This window comes from Triticum aestivum, chromosome 5D, assembly GCF_018294505.1.
Source record: "Triticum aestivum cultivar Chinese Spring chromosome 5D, IWGSC CS RefSeq v2.1, whole genome shotgun sequence".
Lineage (NCBI taxonomy): Eukaryota > Viridiplantae > Streptophyta > Magnoliopsida > Poales > Poaceae > Triticum > Triticum aestivum.
In genome coordinates, this window is record NC_057808.1 from 367071215 (window position 1) to 367081520 (window position 10306).

Sequence of the window (10306 nt, forward strand, 5' to 3'; positions counted from 1 at the left end):
AGACCAGGGCACAATCGCAGTAGTTCTCCCTTTACTACCCTAGCCGATAGAGCGGAACGTAGGGTAGCAAGCACAGGAGTCGGGCAACCCAACTATTGACCCAAGACAATGATTCGGAGCTGATGCATATAAGGCCAAACTTGCGACGCCGAAGTATGCTATAGAGCTGTTCGGACTTTTACTGGCAACTCATTCGTTCCCATACCGAGCCCCTGGCCGGGTATGCCGAGGTGCATCTGTAAAATAGCCGTTGAGGTCGTACTCATTGTTGAAAGAGTATGAAAGATTAGTTCAGATGAGGTTTACTGGGAGCGGAGCAATATGCCAATGATAAATTTATGTATATATATATAAGGAAACCACAAACCCGGCTATTTGACATGTTCGGGGTCGGGAATAGAGGAAAAAGGGCATAGTACAGGCTCAGAATAAAGAGTGCGGTCTACAAAAAGTTATTTTGGACCTACTGTCGCACGTCTGCGCCGCCCGTCCTCGGGGGGGGGGGGGATCCTTAACTGAAGTAGCCCCTTAGGTGAGTGTACGGATCCGAACTCCGATAGAGTCCGTTGTAGATGCTGTCCTGTGGTCACCTGTTCTTAAGAGATGATAAAGAAAAATAAGAAAAACAGATAAAAACGTTACGGGAATGCTTGCAGGGTTGTCTGTATTGTGCTTCCGCCAATGCCCATGGTATCTTGAGTGTGTAGTGATGTACGCGTGGTGTAAATCTTGCCAGTATAGTAGGTGGGTGGCGGAAACCGAACTGCTATTTTCGTTCCGGGAGTGATCAAACTTCGGAGGGAAACTGTTTCTGTCCCCTGGTGTTCGGCTGGCGAGCCGCTCCGTCGTCTTTATCACCTGGTGGCCTCCTTCCCTTGTGATTGGCGTTAAGCTTGCCTGCCTGCTTGAGGACCCAACAGTTTCTGTTGGTATGATTAGCTGGCTTATCAGGGTGACCATGAATCTGACAAGGTCGGTCCGATATCCTCTCAAGGGTGGATGGTCCATCCTTGTTTGCCTTTAGTGGCTTCTTCCGTTGACCAGGTTTTGGATTGTGAAATCCAGCGTTGACCGCTGTGTCGCGTAATCTTTCAGTATTATTGCGACCGCTGTGTTTGGTTCGCCGTGGCTTACCGTTGCCGTCTTGGATTTCAGAAGTGCCCGGGTCGCTGGCGTTGTTGCTTTTATGAGCGAGCCAGTTGTCTTCTCCCGCACAAAAGCGAGTCATTAGAGCGGTAAGGGCTGTCATGGATTTGGGTCCTTCCTGGCCGAGGTGACGCGCTAGCCATTCATCCCGGATGCTATGTTTGAAGGCCGCGAGGGCTTCTGCGTCCGGACAGTCGACAATTTGGTTCTTTTTGACTAAGAACCTAGTCCAGATCTCTTTGGCTGACTCGTCGGGCTCCTGGACAATGTGACTCAAGTCATCGGCATCTAGTGGCCGGACATATGTTCCTTGGAAGTTTTCTCGAAAGGCGTCTTCCAAATCTTCCCAGTTGCCAATAGAATTTTCTGGCAAACTGTTTAGCCAGTACCGAGCTGGCCCTTTGAGCTTGAGAGGTAGGTATTTAACGGCATGAAGGTCGTCTCCGTGAGCCATGTGAATATGGAGGAGGTAATCCTCAATCCATACCGCGGGATCTGTTGTTCCATTGTATGACTCGATGTTAAAGGGTTTAAACCCGTCAGGAAATTCATGCTCCGTTACCTCGTCAGTGAAGCAGAGAGGGTGTGCGGCTCCTCTATGTTGGGCCACACTATGAAGCACCTCTGGCGGACTCCGTTTACGGTGTTCGGACCAGGTCTTGTTGGATGTCGCGAGTATTCCCCCAAGCTGTTTTGTTCTTGTTTTGATGGCCGGATGGGTTGGTATGGTGCTCTGCTTGGGCTGCGGCTTTATCCGGACCGAACTGTGGTCGACCTACCGCATTATTCGATCGTGGTGTGGGCTCCAATGCCCTTCCATCGTATTGAGGGAGCCACCTACTCTTGGGGTTGAGGGAGTCCTGGACTAAGGGGTCCTCGGACGTCCGGCCTGTTATCCATGGGCCGGACTGATGGGTTGTGAAGATACGAAGGCCGAAGACAATACCCATGTCTGGATTGGACTCTACTTGGCGTGGAAGGCAAGCTAGGCGACCTATTATGAAGATTCCCTCCTATGTAACCGACCTCATGTAACCCTAGATCTCTCCGGTCTCTATATAAACCGAAGAGCATAGTCCGGATAGGACAGATTCATTACCATATACTCATAGGCTAGACTTCTAGGGTTTAGCCATTACGATCTCGTGGTAGATCAACTCTTGTAACACTCATATTCATCAAGATCAATCAAGCAGGAAGTAGGGTATTACCTCCATAGAGAGGGCCCGAACCTGGGTAAACATTGTGTCCCCCATCTCCTGTTACCATCGATCCTAGACGCACAGTTCGGGACCCCCTACCCGAGATCCGCCGGTTTTGACACCGACATTGGTGCTTTCATTGAGAGTTCTACTGTGCCGTCGGCAAAGGACAAGATGGCCCCTTCGATCATCAGTAATGGCGTGGTCTAGGGAGAAACCTTCCTCCCCGGACAGATCTTCGTCTTTGGCGGCTTCGCTTGGCCATCTGGAGCAGATCGATAGTTATGCCCCTGGCCACCAGGTCAGGTTCGGAAGCTTGAACTACCGCGGTAACCACTCCCCCTTTCTCCGATGAACATGACCTAAATCTGTCATCAGAGCACACCCAGGAGATGGATCATGTTGCTGCAACGGCCTGAGTACCAATGCAGATCGCGCCCTCCGAGGCCATAAAGTCCGCGGCGTTGGAGCCGCACACGGATCGACATCCTGCAATGCTTGCGTCAACGGAACCCCGGACTCATGTCCGGCCGCACGTTCTGGACCGGATACACCTGCGGACACCGAGCTGGATCGGTTGTCGATTATCGAATTTAGCGCCACAGACGTCTTCCAGCATTCGCCTTTGGGTGACGTACTAAATTCTTTGAAGAACTTGTCCTTGGAGGAAGACTCACAGCCGAATTATGTTCGGTTTGGTTCGAGCTAGAGGCGGACGACGAGAAATTTTGTTTCCCACCCGCAACCCACTTCATAGCCACCGTCGATGACTTAACCGGCGTGCTTGACTATGGCTCCGAAGTCATCACCGGTATGGATGATGATGCCGACAATGAGCAAGGCCAAGACCCGCCATTTACTGGACGTTGGACGGCCACCTCTTCGTACGACGTATACATGGTTGATACGCCCAACGGATCTGGCGACGACAAAGAAGAGCCAGATAAGAATAAAACTTCCGAGACACAGTCCAAGCGCCGGTGCCCCAAACGCCGTTCTAAGCCTCGCCGCTCAAAGGATAGCAATACTGGTACCAGAGAAAATAGCACTCCGGGCGACGCCGAAAACAATGAAGACCCTGTCGGAGCTGCATCCGAACAGGAGGAACATGACGACAGGCAAGACAACCCTGATGAGCAGGCCATAGAAGGTGACTGAGGGACGATAGTTACCGTCCACCCTCCGAAGAGGAGACAAGCCTCGGCAACGAAGATTTCATCATGCCCGAAGACCCTCTGGAGCAGAAGCCCTTTAAGATTCAACTCATAGCCACCGCAAGGAGCCTGAAAAAGAAGCAGCAGCAGCTTCAAGCTGAACAAAATCTGCTCGTTGACAGATGGACTAACGTCCTGGCAGTAGAAGAATACGGCCTCAAGCGCCCAACCAAGAGCTACCCAAAACGCAGACTGCTACCTAATTTCGATGAGGAGGCACCGGAGCACACATCTCCCCCGCGTAATGCGGAACGACCACCACGTGGTCGCGATAAAGCAGCAATTCAGGCCGAACAGCAGACCACCCAATCGCCCCGCAAAAATAAAGACGGAAGAATTCGGGGTCTCACGTATGACCTCCGGCAGACCCTGGACAGTAGAGCAGGACATACAAGATCGATCTACGGATCGCGAGAACGTGCCTCGAGGCACGAACACGACTACCTATTCGGACGTGACAAACCTAACCACGCCCGGTCCGAATGCCGCAGACGAACTCCATCAGAGCTACGCCGCGACACGGAATGGTACAGAGGTGCCACACACCCTCTCTGCTTCACAAACGAGGTGCTGGATCGCGAATTCCCCGAGGGATTCAAGCCCGTCAATATCGAATCATACGACGGCACAACCGATCCCGCAGTGTGGATCGAGGATTTCATCCTTCACATCCACATGGCTCGAGGAAATGATCTCCACGCCATTAAATACCTCCCACTCAAGCTCGAAGGGCCAGCTCGGCACTAGCTTAACAGCCTGCCTGAATATTCCATCGGCAGCTGGGAGGACTTCGAAGAACCTTTCCTAGACAACTTCCAAGGAACTTATGTCCGGCAACCAGACGCCGATGACTTCAGCCACATAGCTCAACAACCTGGAGAATCAGCCAGAAAATTCTGGACTAGGTTCCTAACCAAAAACAACCAGATCGTTGACTGTCCGGATGTCGAGGCCTTTGCAGCCTTCAAACACAGCATCCGTGGCGAATGGCTAGCACGCCACCTCGGCCAAGAAAACCCGAAGTCCATGGCAACCCTCACGGCACTCATGACCCGCTTTTGCGCAGGAGAGGACAGTTAGCTGGCCCGTAGTAACAACACGGCGAACGAAACAAGCCCCTCCGAGGTAAAAAACAGCGCCAGCAAGTTACGACGCAACATAAACAAATGCCGAAGCAATGGCGATATCAACTATGACACAACAGTTCATGCCGGATTCAATGCCTCCAAGTCCGGCCAACGAAAGAAGCCCTATAAAAGGAGCAATGGAAAACCATCCAGCTTGGACCGCATACTCGATCGTCCTTGCCAAATACATGGCACCCCAGACAAACCGGCCAACCATACTAACAGAGATTGCCGGGTATTTAAACAAGCCAGCAAGGTAAATAGCAGAAACAAAGAAGGGGAATCGCAGAGCGAGGACGATGACGAAGAGCCCCGGCAGCCGAACACCGGGGGGCAAAATAAATTCCCCCTGAAGTCAAAACGGTGAACATGATATACGCTACACATATCCCCAAAAAGGAGCGCAAACGCGCACTCAAGGACGTCTACGCGGTAGAGCCCGTCACCCCGATATTTAATCCGTGGTTATCATTCCCGATCACCTTCGACCACCGAGACCAACGGACTAGTATCCGGCATGGTGGTTCAGCCGCACTAGTCCTCGACCCAATCATCGACGGATTTCACCCGACTCGAGTCCTAATGGACGGTGGTAGCAGCCTCAACCTGCTCTATCAGGATACAATACGTAAAATGAGCATTGACCCCTCAGGAGTCAAGCCCACGAAGAGTACCTTTAAAGGAGTCATACCAGGCGTAGAGGCCCGTTGTACGGGCTCAATAACACTGGAGGTAGTGTTCGGTTCCCCGGATAACTTCCGAAGTGAAGAACTAATCTTCGATATCATCCCATTTCGCAGTGGCTATCACGCACTGCTCAGACGAACCGCATTCGCTACTTTCAACGCGGTGCCGCACTATGCTTATCTCAAACTCAAGATGCTCGGTCCACGTGGCGTCATTACGGTAAACGGAAATACGGAACGCTCCCTCCGTACAGAGGAGCACACCACCGCCCTAGCAGTAGAAGTACAGACTGGCCTTCTCAAGCAGCACCATAATCTGGCTGCCGAGCCCCTGGACATCATTAAGAGGATTCGGACTACACTGCAGCAGGACAGCTTGGCCCGTCACAAGCCAAACTAGCAATTTGGCCCCCGTCCCAGCCCTGACGAGGCAATGGTGTTAGTACCACGCGCATTTAAAACTACGCCCTCGAAACCCCATGGGTACGGACGGAGACACAGCTCGCTCGCGATCCACAGTACGGCTTAATAGACCCATGGGATTCGCACGCACCTTCTTTTTCTTTTTACAGGTTTTTCTTTTCTTTTTCAAGGTCTATACGGATGACCCGTTCGCAGAACACACCAAGGAGGCAATGAGCTATGGCGTACAAGGGAGCCCCTAGGTGGTCTCTAATAAATGATTAGTATACTTGTTTTCCATACCCGCATGCAGCTCGCCCTTGGTTACGGCATGTTAAATAGCCTTACTTGCTTCTCGCATTACTAGTACAAAGTACGCCTCGACGTACTGATTACATCACAACGATGAGTAAACTGGTGGCGTCAGCTCATTAGTTAATCTTTTCCGTTTTCTCACCTCAGTATCTATTACTCATCGCACTGTACATCATGGTACGCGCTAGTACGCCAGGGGCTTTATTATACCCCGCATCACGGCAATAAATGTCCGAACACTTTTCAGTATAGTTCGGCACCCAGAACTTATAGCATTATATGCATCGGCTGCGAATCATGTCTTTGGTCAATAGTTGGGTTGCCCGGCTCCTGTGCTTACTACCTTACGTTCCGCTATATCGGCTAGGGTAGTAATGGGAGAACTACTGCGGTTGTGTCCCGGTTCTTCCGGATGAGCACCTCAGTAGAGAAAGCCGAAAACTGACTGTCATGATGCGGCGAGAGCCGGTCGGCTGTTCAAGAGGTTCCAAATCATTGGAGATTTTTTCCGCTTCTTGCGAAGAATCGGTTCTTCCGATTTGGCGTGCATAGCGCCCCTAATTCGGCCTTCCGAACACCAGGGGCTTCGCCAACTTTATTAATTATCCAACTCCTATGGCTAAGTGGGGGCGGTAAAGGCCGCATAGTCTGATTGCCTTGTTTGCTGCGCTAAACACCTCTTTTAAGGACCAGAATGTGGAGTAAAGAGTGTTTAGATTTATCCCGAACACCCCCGTACTATCTACGTGGGGGCAGAAGCCGACGACTGGAGTAAGGAGTGTTTAGATTAATAAACGGCCGCACAGGAGGTAAAATGTAAAATCATAAACATTATACTACATAACATCTTTGTTCCATATTACAGGGCAAGATAATACACATGTTCTTATGGGAATATAATGTCCTTCGAACATTGCTCCGCCGCAAGGCGGGACCCCTCCAGGACGCCATCAAAATAGTGCTCAGGTCGACGATGCTCCTTGCCCTCCGGCGGTCCTTCGGTCATTAGCTTCTTGGCATCCAGCTTCGCCCAATGCGTCTTGACGCGGGCAAAAGCCATACGCGCACCTTCAATGCAGACCGACCGCTTCACGGCTTCGAGCCGCGGACAGGCACTCACAAGCCGCTGCACAAGTCCGAAATAGCTGCCAGGTGCAGGATCGGCAGGCCACAGCCGGACTATCAGGTCTTTCATGGCCAGCTCCGCCAACCTGTGTAGCTCGACCAACTGCTTCAGCTGGTCGCTGAAGGGCACTGGATGTTCGGATCCCAGATATTGGGACCAGAACAGCTTCTTCGTAGACATCCCTTCTTCGGCTCTATAATGCTCGGCTGCGTCCGACACACTGAGCGGCAGACCTGAAAATGCCCCTGGAAAAACAAAATTCAGGACAAGTACAAGGGACGTTTTCTCTACATGCTTGCTCGGCATGGTGAAAAACTCACCCGCCGCAATTTTCTGGGCCACTTGAATCTCCTAGAGAGCGCTCTAGGCTTCGGCTCGTGCATCCTGCGCGCTCTGGCGAGCCTTCACCAAATTGGACTCCTGCGCCTTAAAATGGCGCTCTAAGGACTCAAATTTCTCTATCACGCCCTGGAGCTGCTGCTGCGATTCGCCAACCTGGGCCTCGTGCTCGCGCAAGGCGCGTTCCTTGGCCGCTCTATCCTTGGCCTCGGCTAGCGCCTTCTTAAGGGTTGCCACCTCGATTGTGGCCCCTAATAAAGTTTATGACACTTTCAGTCCGATCGGACTATTCATTTTTTCGAAATGTACCCACGGGTTACTACATACCTTGGCTATCCTCTAACTACTTCTTCACAAGGCCGAGCTGCATGAGCAGTGGCAGCCTGCAGCGATACCTGCTTATTCACACAGACAACTCAATTCAGACTCCTGCGATTTTTTGATCCTCTGTTAGGCTTTTCTTCCCGGACACCAAACAGAGTATCAGGGGCTACTGTCTATACTGTGATATTTTTCCTATAATCACATTACTTACCTCAAAGCCTGTTAGAAGGCTATTGCAGGCTTCGGTCAGTCTGCTTTTAGCGAACTGAACTTTCTCTATTACCGTGTCCATAAGGACACGATGTTCATCCATGATAGAGGCGCCTCGCAGCGCCTCCAGCAGATTATCCGGTGCCTCTGGTTGGACAGACGTCACCGGTGGGACAGGCACGCTCCCTCCTTGGGGGGGAATGTTGTTCGCTGGACCCCGGAGCCGTATAGATTTCCGGAATGGTATCCGGCTGAGGTCCGAAGGTAACTCGGACCCCGTCACCAGTCTCCATGGGGGCTTTTTCCCCCGTGTGTCCGGCGTCCGAGGAGTCATCCCAGGGCGTCACCCGGATGATCTCCGGAACCTTCCCCCTCCTGGAAAGGCCTTTTTGGACACCACCTCGTCATCACCCATGAGTGAGACGGAATGAGCAGGTGGCGGAGATATGCTAGCCATCTCCTCTGTGTCCAGCGAATCCTCAGTCGAGGATCGTGGGGAGTCACCGCGCGCCGGACTGCAATGACGAAAGTTTACGATATGTCAATATTACAAACCAGGAAGGCCAGACTTTTGCGAATTTTGGTACTTACGAAGCAGCCCGAGGCCTGGTCCGGCGAGGTCTTCCGGACTGCTGGTGACGTCCCACGCGGAGTTATACGCGAGGCAGCCTCTAACCCTTTTAGGCGCTTCCGCCTCCGGGCTTGTGGGGGCCGCTCTCTTCTTCCTCACCGCCTCAGGTGGGGAGTCGTTTTCTACTTCCTCTTCATCGCTGTCGTCAGCGGACGAAGAGGAAGTCTCGCTTTTGGACGTCTCGTCCGGAGTGCTTCTCCGGCAAAGGCCCTTCTTGGCCCCTTGGGCCGTCTTTTTAGCCGTCTTCTCCGGTGTCGGTGTCAAAACCGGCGGATCTCGGGTAGGGGCTCCCGAACTGTGCATCTAAGGAGGATGGTAACAGGAGGCGGGGGACACAATGTTTACCCAGGTTCGGGCCCTCTCGATGGAGGTAATACCGTACTTCCTGCTTGATTGATCTTGATGATATGAGTATTACAAGAGTTGATCTACCACGAGACCCTAGAGGCTAAACCCTAGAAGCTAGCCTATGGCCTGATTGTTGTTGTCCTACCGACTAAACCCTTCGGTTTATATAGACACCGGAGGGGGCTAGGGTTACACAGAGTCGGTTACAAGGGAGGAGATCTTCATATCCGTATTGCCAAGCTTGCCTTCCACGCCAAGGAGAGTCCCATCCGGACACGGGATGAAGTCTTCAATCTTGTATCTTCATAGTCCAACAATCCGGTAGAAGTATATAGTCCGGCTATCCGAGGACCCCCTAATCCTGGACTCCCTCAGTAGCCCCTGAACCAGGCTTCAATGACGATGAGTCCGGCGCGCAGATTGTCTTCGGCATTGCAAGGCGGGTTCCTCCTCCGAGTACTCCATAGAAGATTTTGAACACAAGGACAGTGTCCGGCTCTGCAAAACAAATTCCACATACCACCGTAGAGAGAATAGCATTTCCACAAATCTAATCTGCTGACGCATTTTGCAGCATGACATCACACCATGGCCCTGTCATTATTCGAACTATTTTTCACAACCAGCCACTGCACATACCGCGAGGCGGTTTCCTTGGCACGTCTTGTCGAAGCAGAGATCGTGTCCCCTTATCACGGGATTCTCATTAATACGGGTGTTGGTAACCCAACCGCACCATCAATTACGGCACTTGGGGAATAAGCGATTTTACCAGGTGAGTGGAGAGGCGCATCGCCTCTTCCGCCCTTATAAAGGGACAAGGATTCACCCTTTTCACCTACGCCTTCTTCCTCCTAGCTCGTCCGTTCTTGCGCACTCGAGCTCCAACGCCCAAGTTCGCGTTTTTCTCCTCAAACCACTCCAAGCATGTTCGGAGCGGGAGGCAAGTGGATGGTCTCCTCCGTTACGGAGGAGAACATCACAAAGCTGCGGGGAGCCGGATACTTCGCCGCGGATATCGCGCACCGGCTGCCAGATGCGGGGCAAATCATCCCTACTCCAGAACCCCATGAGAGGGTGGTTTTCCTTACCCACTTCGTCCGCGGACTGGGATTTCCCTTCCACCCATTTGTCCGCGGGCTCATGTTCTACTACAAGCTGGACTTTCACGATCTGGCCCCAAATTTCATCCTCAACATCTCGGCGTTTATCGTCGTGTGCGAGGCCTTCCTCCGC